This window comes from Spinacia oleracea, chromosome 4 (genome assembly GCF_020520425.1).
Source record: "Spinacia oleracea cultivar Varoflay chromosome 4, BTI_SOV_V1, whole genome shotgun sequence".
Classification (NCBI taxonomy): Eukaryota; Viridiplantae; Streptophyta; class Magnoliopsida; order Caryophyllales; family Amaranthaceae; genus Spinacia; species Spinacia oleracea.
In genome coordinates, this window is record NC_079490.1 from 160,032,546 (window position 1) to 160,044,552 (window position 12,007).

Below are 12,007 nucleotides of genomic sequence, written 5' to 3' on the forward strand. Positions count from 1 at the left end.
AGCGCCCGCATGGGCTGTGCGCGGGCATGGCCTGCGCGCATGCGGGCCATGCTCGTGTGTGTGTTTGTGTCCGATACAAATCCTAAATCTAATGGGATTCGTTTAATGATTAAATTCCTAAATCTAATGGATAAATTAGTTAATAAGAGTTTTAATAAACTTCTAATTAAGCTAATTAGTTTCCTAGTAGGATTCCAATTTCCTTTCCATACCCCTATAAATATGTGGCCCTGGTTCACAATTGATAGATGATGATGTTTCAAGTATTCAAAGTGAGTTTTTGAGAGCAAAAATTCAGTCAAATAATTGCCCCATAATAGCCGAAAGTTCTAATACCTTGAGGGAGATTCTAGTTAGTCAATCTTAAGGCGGATCCGGAAGTGCTGTGGACTTTCTACGGAGGGACAACACTTGGAGTCCTAAAGACTTGTTCTTGTTCGGTTCGGGCGCAGCTAGGGAGGGCACGCTACAAAGAGTATGCATTCTAAGCTATATTAATTGGTTATGTGCAGTTAATTTGAATCCTGGCATATGGGTTTTTCCGTATGATTTATGTTGTTCATATGTATTATAACCTAACAGTGGTATCACGAGCCTCTAATTAATTGCATAATTAATTATTGCTTAACATGGTTAAATTCTACAAATTTGCAAAGAATTAGAAGGGGTGATTAATTTTCGTAATTGTTAATTAATTGCAAATTGCGTTTATTTAATTATATGTACGCAGTTTTTCGGCAGTTTCTTCGTTACTCAACGAAATCGAGTGATTTTTGTGTCAATTTTGCATGTAAAGGGCATTCCAAAATTTTGACAAAAACATTATTTTTCGGCCGAACCCTGAGTTCCCAAATTCGAAGCCTAACTATGACTTTTCGGAGGTTTTAGTTTTTCGAATGCAAAAGTTTGTAATTTTAAGATGTTAAATTGAATATTGGCGATTCTTGTTGTTAAATCTTGAATTTTTGATTGACCTACTGTATATGTTTAACAATTTGAATGCCTAAGCTTGTTAATTATACAACCTAATTTGTAATTGTAATTAATTTGTTGAAATTCGAATAATTTAGAATTGATTTGATTTTCATAATTAATTGACGATTTAATTAGGTATCCATGATTAAAAACCACCATAAAAATTGTTAATTTATGATAAATTTTAAATTTTTATGACCTAGATTTGAATCCATGATAATCGGAAATTAATTGATTAATAAATTTTCGATTTTTCGCCCTAAAATTATGAAATTAATATGATTTATTAATTTGTCATTAATTTTGAATTAAAAATTTTAAATTTTTATGAAAAACGCTCATAAATGTTGAACGCATAAAGAAAAGGACGCTACGTGTTACCCTTAAGGGGTGTTGTATAGTGCGGGCACGCAACGACGAGCAAGGGAGCTCGTCGCCCGTGCGGTACGTATGCAGCGAGAACAAGCAAGGCGCGCGCGCAAGGCCCAGCGCCTGGGCGTGTGTGTTGTGCAATGGGCGAGGGCGATGGGGCAAGGCACAAACGAGCGAGCGAGACGCATGTGGGCAGCGATGGGGCTGCACCATAGCGCGCGCTGGCTCGCCCATCGAGCAAGACAGAACGCGCAAGCAGGGAGCGATCCCTCGCCCAGTGCGCGCTGCCTTGCGCAGCAAGCAAACACGACGAGCAATGGGGCTGCGCGCAGCGTGGCCTGCGATGGCTGCGTGTGCGTGTGGCGCTGCTGCTCGTGCCTTGTGCAGGGATCAGTCGTGCGGGGCGCAGCAGCCTCGTGGCTCGATGGGGCTTGGGCGCAAGCCCAAGTGCCTCGTCTTGCTACGATTGATACGTTTTGATTTTAATTTTAGATTTTCAGTTCGGAATTGATTTTAATTAACTTTAAAATTAATAATTTAAATTGTTTTCTCGGAATTTAATTTTGAATAATCTAATTATTATAAATTTTATTTATACTAATTATTTTACTAGAATTAAAACCTTGAATTAATTTAAATTCATTTAATTCAACTGAAAATAAATTAAATGGATTCGATTATAAATTTATATGAGCTTTAAATTTTAATTAAATTTGTATGTTTCCGGTTAGACTAGGAAATACATTTTTATGTTTAAAATTAGTAAAGCATATAAAGTTATTGGTTTAAGTGGGAGCCTTTAGTCATAAACTCTTGATTAGGTCTACAATCCTTTAAGGTTAAAACAACTTGATTAGAATTAATAAGGACTGAATAATTGGTAGATTATTGGTTCCCTTGATTAATTGCTGCAAATATTTATGTGATGCATAACATGTTCTACTAACCAGCTATGTGGGCCATTCATGATAATGAATGGGTGAATGGTATATATTGTATACGTACTGTTTTGCAGGTTATTGAAAAGTGACTAGTATGACGCAAATAGGATAGAAAATATGGTCTGCGTACCATTAATTTGAATGTAATATTGGTCTAAAGTACCAAATTTTATTGCTTTTAAATATGGTCTGCATACAATCAAATAGTTGTAATTAGTTTAATTATAGCTTATCCTATTTGAAGAAAATGGCGCCTCCCATGGTGAAATTCAAGACGGAGTTTCCAATCCATTTTCAAGACGGACTTTGAAGTTGAAGCTTCAAGATGAAGTCGGGCCATACTAGATCACATTTAAATCTTATGCATGTTTTAAGTTATTTATTGCTTTAAATATGTCTTAAATTATGCATGAGATTGTGGCTTGATTATGTTGCATGATTAAGGATTTTAGTTCACTTAAAATCTAACCAACATAGTAAGAGCCTTAAGTTCCAAACTTTAAAAAATTGAGTTAAAAGGTGTCATGCCAAAATAACACTTACTTGGATAACCTTTACATCAATCTAGTAATAGTTTTACGCTCAGCGAGGTGTTACTTATTGATCCTAAAGGGGCAAGGTACACAAAATAATTGTGAGTACATGTTAGTTTTGGTGAAACTCAACGATATAAGTAAGGAGTCCTATTAACCAAGAGTAGTTTCTAGACTATTAGCAAAAGGATTTTGCTTACCTAAAAGATTTTAGAATTGAGTCTAAATACGTAATGTGCTTAATTCTTCAATGGTTTTAGGGTCTTGGAATCATTTTATTCACACCTGCCGGAACAATAAATTCGAATAAAATGCTAATTACTTGTTTAAATTGCATGATTGCTTTAATTTTCAAGTTATTACTCATGATAAATGTTTAGACTTTGCATGCTTCAATGTATGTTTTAATTATTGTTAAATATCTTGCACTGCTGTAAATCCTTTTAGAAAGGTAACATTAAATTTCCTCGATTGGTAGTGAATCCACGAACGATTCACGGAAATGAGAGAAAGTGAGCAATTTAAAATGTACGTTTCTTTTAGTGACTTTTATGGTTGTTTTCGAGTATCAAAGTCGAATGGCAAACCCATTGGTGCTTGTGAATTCAAAATACACTGTAGTTTTGAGATCATAAAGCATTGAGTTCAAAACTCTGAGCTTTACCAATGGTTAACAACCTAATATCTTTGTCCATTTAATTCTCGAATGAGTCTAGTCCCTAGACATTGAATAGATCGATGCTTAGAGAACTTTAGAAGCTTCTGGTAAGATCATCTAGTTGAAGCAAAATATTCAACATAAATAAAATGGTAAGAACTTTGTTGGAGTGACATTGGACATGTCTAAACAAAGTATAAAAGTCAACACTAGAGAATTCAATTCTTAAGGCTATTAGAAAAGGTACAAGAAATAGGAAAACAAGGAACAAATGAAAGGAATTTACGATTCCGTTTCTACCTATAAGTTTATGCTTAAAGAAAAGTAACCTAGAAATCAAACTTCCTTGGTATCATATACCGCTTGAGGTTCTTACTTCGGTAAAAACTCAAACAATGGAAGCTAGGATACACTAATGCCCTACAAGTGGGAAATGAAGCATGGTAATGCTACATTAGTTGTAGGGTCATCTGGTTTGTTTTAAGTCCTTTCAAGGCTGAAACTTAATGGCTATTTTGTTCCATAATCAGCATACCTAAATTTCTGTTTTCAAACACAGAAAGACTCACATTCAAGAAAAACAAAAACAATGTTTGTTTGTTTATTTAAATGAAATGGTCATTTACGGGTTGAGTCAATATGCTTGATTAAAACAAACAACTCTTTAACAATAAAGAACTTTAATAGGTTCAAATCAATCTCTTGATTTGAGTTCCACTAATCTTTGGCATATTGTTGCTTAGACCATATCAATAAGTTAAACATTCAAAAGCTCTATTTTAATGGACTTTTGAAAGTTGATTGATTTATAGATCAATTCAAGACAAGCTAGTCTTACTTGTTGAAAGTAACAAAAGATATGAACTATTGTTAGAACGCCTAGACAATAGAGTTCAAAGCTAAAGAAATATTTTATGACTTTATTATATCACCTGGATTTGAGTGAATATTGGTTTATTTACTCAATGTGATATAAGTTTGAATCTGTTTGGCTAGTTCAAAGGTTCAGAAGTATAAAATCCACTTGGCAAGAAATCATAAAGATCTAGGTTAGATCATGTTGATGATTACTTAAGTCAAGAATGATCATCAATGATTGTGTGTAGTAAATTTCACGATCTAGCTCCATAAGATATGGCATATCTACGTTGGAATGATCGAAGTCAATTAGTACTTGATTCGATCAATGATGAATCATAAAGACTTTTCCTATAATTTCTAAAAACAAAATGCTCAACTACCACCAAACTAAACCAAATTCGTCAAAGCTATTGAAAAATAATTTCAGAATACTTTTTCAATTATATATATCTAAAGAGTTGCTAAACTCAGTGGGAGCTTAGCGTTTGCTATTCAACAAACTAAGGCCCAAGAGTAGATATATGTTTCATTGTGATTTATTCAAATGAGACACAAGGGTATTGTTTCTACCACGAATTTTTGAGAACATAATGTTTGTTTGCTCGAAATGACGTCCTTTTGGAGATTCGTTTCCAAAATGACAAGTGGGAGAAAATAGACCTCGAAAGGTTTTCGAGGCGAACAACAAACATAAACGGACATTCCGGAGGCTTTTCGAAGTTCTTTAAGGACTTTAGAAGTGGCTTTAAAGAATAGAAATCTCTTAGAAGACTTTATAAGTGCTTCAAGGAAAGCGGAATATTCAAAAGACTTTCAAGTGGCTATTGATATTCTATTGTTTTATGTTCTATACCCAAGTAGGCATAGAGTTCAGGTCAATGAAACTATAAGATTCTTCTATTAGATAGTGAAGAAACCTACAACTTGCAGTCAAACTATTATCACATAGATTATTGAGTTTGTGACTTGTAAGAAAGCTATGACGAAACCTAGATTCCCTAAAATGGTTAAAAGGTCATATATAGACTCAAATGTTTTAGATGGTTAAAGGCCATAAAACATAATCAATGTTTTGATGAAAAAATTGACAATTTGTTGATTTGCAAGAATAGTTTTACACCTATTGGTTGCAAGTTTGTTTTAAGGATAAAAACCATTAAACATGGAATTGTGTTCACACACAAAGCTAGATTAGTTGCTAAAGGTTACAAGCAAATTCACGACGTGGATTGTGTTGAAACCTCATGCATAATCGTAATGCTCAAGTCTATAATTCAAGCAATGATTGCATATTGGTACATATGGCAATTGGATGACAAAACGTATTCCTTAATCAAATGTTGGAAGAAACTATGTACATGGCATGTCATAGGATTTTTGGATCCAAATAAATGCTTGAAAAGGAAAGCTAGCTTATAAAATCTAAGCACAGATTTAAGCAAGCAATTGGGAATTGGAATTATATTTTAGTGAAGCTAATAAGTATTTTAGTTTCATAAAATGTACATGACTCTTATAGATATATAAGAAGTTTAGTGGGAGTACGTAAAACTTAATTGGTCCTATGTGTATCACACACATATCTCTCTATTGTGAAATGACATTCAAATGCTAATGACTTAGATTTGAAATTATTCATCAATGATGGACCAAGGAGAAACTTAGTACATACTGGGTATTAAGATCTATTTACAAAGATCTTATAATATTTTTTTGGATTAAGTAATGGCATTTACTGAATCAAACACGAAATACTCCATTGGAGATATGCAACCCATGTGAATAAATCTAAGTTAATGAATGTTTGAACTATGTATAAGCATTTACTAAGTTAAACATCAAAGAATCTAGATGAGATTCTTAACCTATATTATATGTCCAAGAATTTAGCTGGATTCAGTATCTACTAAAATTGGATAGCTAAAGTTACATGGATAGAATTCAATTGGGAATTATTCTGCAAAAGAATTTATCATGTATGATATAATATGAGGATCGCCAAAAACGTATCGTATGACTTTGGGCATGACGAACATATACCAATCTCTATTGATCTAAGTGAAGATCAACTAGATTGATATCAAGAAAAACTTAAGGTACTTGAAAAGGTACATAAGAACAGTTCTTGATTCAAGGAAATAAAGATATGCTAAATATGATGCTACATGCATAAACACTGGCAAAGGATCAAGAAAGATCCCTTTGGAGTTAACCATTGGCAAGAACGAGCTATACACATCGTGTTTTAAAATGGCAACATGGATTGGAGACCATGGGTTGTTGCGTGGGAAATTAAAATAATAATTTCTATGTTCTAAGATATAGTTGGAAAGTCTTCCACATATCTATGAACTGCTTGGATAGGTAAATCCAAACAAAGCATCACTAGCAACCTATACAGTTGAAGTAAAAGTACTTATTGCCTAAGAAGCAATAAAACAGGGTTGTTTATGTTAAAGAGTTCTTCATTGAACTTGGGTAGATCACATGTCTGTTGACTTAATAGTTCTTCATTCTAAAATGCGTAGAACCACTATTTAAGTAAGAAAGACTAGATCACATAATAAACAAACTCAAAAGATCTTATCATCCTATCTCGAAAAACATTCGATGAAAGGGATATTAAGATTGGCAAAGCATAATAACTAAACCTATGCAACAAATGAGAAGCAACACTCACATTGTAGCACTGGAAATCAAGCATAGCTTTGAATTCCATGAACTGTTTTAAAGATGGGTTTGAGGCCCATGGTTGTAAAACATTAGGGTTGAACATTTATCATATATGAAATGTATTTTCATATTCCATTTAATATTGGTTTAGTATTAAATGATGAGTCCCTTCAATTTGACGATATATTCAAGATAGACTGTCAGGACCAGTCCTGTGACTAAAAATGTCTATCAAGTGAACTTGAATGTCAAAGATTGAAAATGGTCCCTGGTCAGAGTTTTCTATAAAGATGGACGCATAGAAAAGGTTAGACGACTAGAATGCAAGATGACTAGTAGTTCCGTTTCTTGAACTATGTGGACATGGCAATGTCGTAATCATTTGCATAGATACTTACTTTTGGAAGACTAGTATCGGACAAACCTAAGAAACTTTACTGTAAGAGATGAAAATCTGTCATAAGTAAATTTCATTAAAATTATTAGACACTAATCCTCAATACCTGAGTGATTTGAGATTACTTGTTTAAGAACTGGTTACTTTGACGTTGTCAACCGTCGCACCGTAAAAGGAGGCTATAAAGGCAACACTCGGGTAATCACCTATTAAACGAAGTCTAATCTCAAGATCACAAGATTGGGATTGTCCTCCCATAAATCGGGATGAGATGCTGAAAAGTTATACAAGGCCACTCGGAGAGCTAGAAACTGTAAAATGCATGGCCGTGCTTAGATGAATCACAGGCTATGATTATCTGTTTATTTGATCAGTTGAACTCTGAAACCGAGAAAAACCTCTGGACATAATAAGGATGACAACTCTTACCTTATGTTCAAGAGCAAGCATCGAGTGACAAAGGAATTAGGAAATGCACACTTGTCCTTAAGGACAAGTGGGAGACTGAAGGAAATAATGCCCTTGGTCCAAGTATGCATTTAATGGTAAGTCTAATAAATGCGGTTCAGTATTAATTAACAAGTTAATAATTCAGTGAGATCAAGTGAACTGTATGCCTAGCTAGAGGTCGCTTCAGTTAAAGTGGAATTAATGATATTAATCCACAACTTACTCTTGACTGAACCCGTAGGGTCACACAAATAGTACATAAATGGATCAAGTATTTAATGGCATTAAATACTCCATCTATGGATATCCGGAATCGACGGACCTTGGTCTCAGTGGGAGCTAAGATCGTCAAAGGCAAATAATGAATACACCGGAAACGATGATATTACCGAAAACGGAAATATGGATCGTACCGGAAATATAAATATTATCCAAGTCGTACATGTTGCCGGAAATGGAAACATGGTACGTATCGGAAAATATTATCGGAAATGGAAATATTGTCGGAATCTGAAATATTGTCGGAAACGGAAATATTGTCGGAATCGGAAATATTATTGGAATGGGAAAGTAATTCAGGAAACGGAAATATTAAATATTTGTTCGAAACGGAAATTAATTCCGGAATCGGAAATGTTAAATATTTTTCGTATCGGAAATGAATTCCAGAATTGGGAAATTAATCGGAAGCGCGTCGTACGAATTAGCATCGGACGAGACTTGCTAGACGAAGGCCCAGCACGAAGCCAGGCCCGCTTCCAGCAAGCCAGCGCGCCACACAAGACAACCAAGGCCATGCCAGGCCAGGCCCCGCAAGCCAAGGCTGCCAGCATCGCTGCGCGCGCAATGGGCTGCGAGCATGGCTGCTCGCGTGGGCTGCGAGGCTCGCGTAGGCCGCAAGGCTTGCGTGGGCTGAGCGCCCGCAAGGGCTGTGCGCAGGCATGGCCTGCGCGCATGCGGGCCATGCTCGTGTGTGTTTGTGTCCGATACAAATCCTAAATCTAATGGGATTCGTTTAATAATTAAATTCCTAATCCTAATGGATAAATTAGTTAATAAGAGTTTTAATAAAATTCTAATTAAGCTAATTAGTTTCCTAGTAGGATTCCAATTTCCATTCATCCCTATAAATATGTGGCCCTGGTTCACAATTGATAGATGATGATGTTTCAAGTATTCAAAGTGAGTTTTTGAGAGCAAAAATTCAGTCAAATAATTGCCCCATAATAGCCGAAAATTCTAGTACCTTGAGGGAGATTCTAGTTAGTCAATCTTAAGGCGGATCCGGACGTGCTGTAGACTTTCTACGGAGGGACGACACTTGGAGTGCTAAAGATTTGTTCTTGTTCGGTTTGGGCGCAGCTAGGGAGGGCACGCTACAAAGAGCATGCATTCTAAGCTATATTAATTGGTTATGTGCAGTTAATTTGAATCATGGCATATAGGTTTTTGCGCATGATTTATGTTGTTCATATGTATCATAACCTAACAACTAGCTAGTATTTTCAATATGACTTAGTCATTGTCTTTGGGCCGACACCTTGGAGTGCATTTCTCAGGCTTTGCCCCTAATAAATCGGACTATGCTGTTAGCATCTGAAAAAATGAAACCCGCATCAACTCTTAGCATGCAAACTTCCTCTACAAAGCAGGAAAAACGACCCTTATTCAAAGCAACATGGAGGCTCTCGCGCTTAGATTTGCTTGTCTTTTCTCCTCCCCGTGAAAACTTGTGCCCGGCCACTTGGATAGAATTCATAGCAACTTCTTTTGGAATCAATCCCATGATGGTAGATCAGTTCCGCTTATAGCCTGGAATAAAATTTGTCAACCGAAGAATCAAGGGGGACTTGGGTTAACATACTTAACAAGAACTAACCAGTGAATATAGGACTTTTATTGCTAAATTAGGGTGGGATATTTTGACAAAAACTCAAATTTATAGGCCTCTCTAATGCGAAAAAAGTACATCGCTAGCAATGGCTCTTTCTTTTCGGTAAAAGGAAAATAAAGAGATTCACTTATATGGCGCCAAATACTAAGTCAGAGAGAAATCATGAGAAAAGGGATTACGTGCAAACTAGAGAATGACAACCTAATCAACTTCGGGCTGGACAATCGGGTTGGTAAAAAATCACTAATTGAATTGTCAGGGATCGACCAGAGCATCTTAAACACAAATGAAACGGTTGCATACTTCATCGCAGATTCCAAGAGTTGGAATCTTAAAAATTAGCGGCACTGCTCCCCCAGTCACTGGTCTTAAAAATTAAAGGCATCCATATTTCCATCAATGATACTACTGACAACGCTATCTGGGGTTGCACGAACTCTGAGACTTCTTAGTGAAATCGGCCACCTGGCTGACCCATGACCTTCCCCCTATTGCAGCCAAATGGAAATTTAAATGGATTTGGAATTTGGATATTCCACCCAAATTAAAAATCCTTGTCGGGCAAATATGCCATAAGAGCATCCCAACCAGAGAAATTCTCTTCACTGGGAATATTCTCCCTTCAAATCTTTGTCAAATAAAATGTGATAAATGATCTTAAATCCTATACTCAAAATAACATTTTACCATTAAAAACATGAACGTACAACCAAACAAATTAAACTTAGAAACATTATGAAATTTTCATTATTCAACAGAGAAGACTAAGGTCAATGGTTTTCTTTTACCTTTCACAAATTACGGAGGAGAGAAAATTAAGGGGTTAGACTTTATGAGGTGAATGTAAAGATGGTCGGTGGCCGGGGCCAGGCTTCGTGCCGAGCCCACGGGCTGTGGGCCTAACCGGTTCGGGCCCAATCTAAGCCCATGTTGTATCGTGTAGGCCGGGCCAAAAGTTTCAAAACAAGGCCCAGGCCCGGCCCGAGCCCACGAGCTTTCGTGCCTAAGGCTAATGTTAAAAATTTTAGCATGCTTTTCGTGTCGGATCGAGTCGTGTCGTGCCTTGTCGTGTTTTTTCCAAAATATTAGGCCAATGCAGCACGACTTCGTGCCCGTACCGGGCTTTTTTCCTGCTCGGGCCGAGTCGGGCTTTTTCGTGTCGGTTCGGGTCGGGCTTCTTGCCGAGCCGGCCCACAACCATCTTTAGGTGAATGCGGGTTAACGAATGGCACATTAGGATAATGGTGTTTTTGAAAGTTTTAGACTCTTTTTCCCCCCCTTTTGCAATATGAAGATATTATTATCTGATTTGTCTCCATTTTTCTTAGGAAAGTAGCGGAGTTTGAGGCATGATTAACATCAAATATTCTTATTTGGTTCTCTGATATTCATAATCATCTTTTATTTAATACTACGTATATACAATTTGATTATTCCAAATATGAATGTGAATGAGGGCAATATCGATTATTTCATAGAGGGACACCAAAAGGATCATTTACTAAAGTGATCTCAGGAGTTCCCTTATAGAACAGAGAAGATTTATGTTAGATTTGCGTAAAAAATTAACCCCAAGTACATATCGTGTCCGTCCATTTTGCCGTTAAGAGATGGTAAAAAATAGTTTTAATTTTTTAGGTGGTAAAATACAATTTCTATATTTTTAGGAGGTAAGATACAAATTGCAAATAATTTTAGGTAGTATATGTCAGTTTACCCTAAATAAAAAACAAATACTTACTTCGCTCCTTAAATATCGCACAATGGTTTATTTTTACTTCTCTAACACATTACTACGATTCTTAATATCTCAAATTGTGTATAAGTAAAAATTATAAAAAAAATTAATATTTAGAAAATATATTGATATGAATCTAACATGACCTCACATTACTATAATTTTCTTACGTATGAATCACAAAAATATCCAAATTTGTAGTGAATAGTGTAAAAAATAAAATGGTACGATATTTACGGAACAAATAAAGTATTATTATGTAAAATGTTATTGGATTTGTCTCAAATGTATACTTTAAATATATAAACTTTTTATAATTTTTAGCAATGTATAATTATAAATATTGATAGTCAAAGTTATGTGTTGGCAAATATAAAAGTGAAAATGGTGCAATTATTTTGAAACGGAGGAAGTATTAGTATGTATACCTCTAGGAATTGATTGAAACTCAAACTTTATTTACGACGTGTAGTAGAAATTTCGACAACTCTGTGTAAGACCGCCTTACCTAAAAA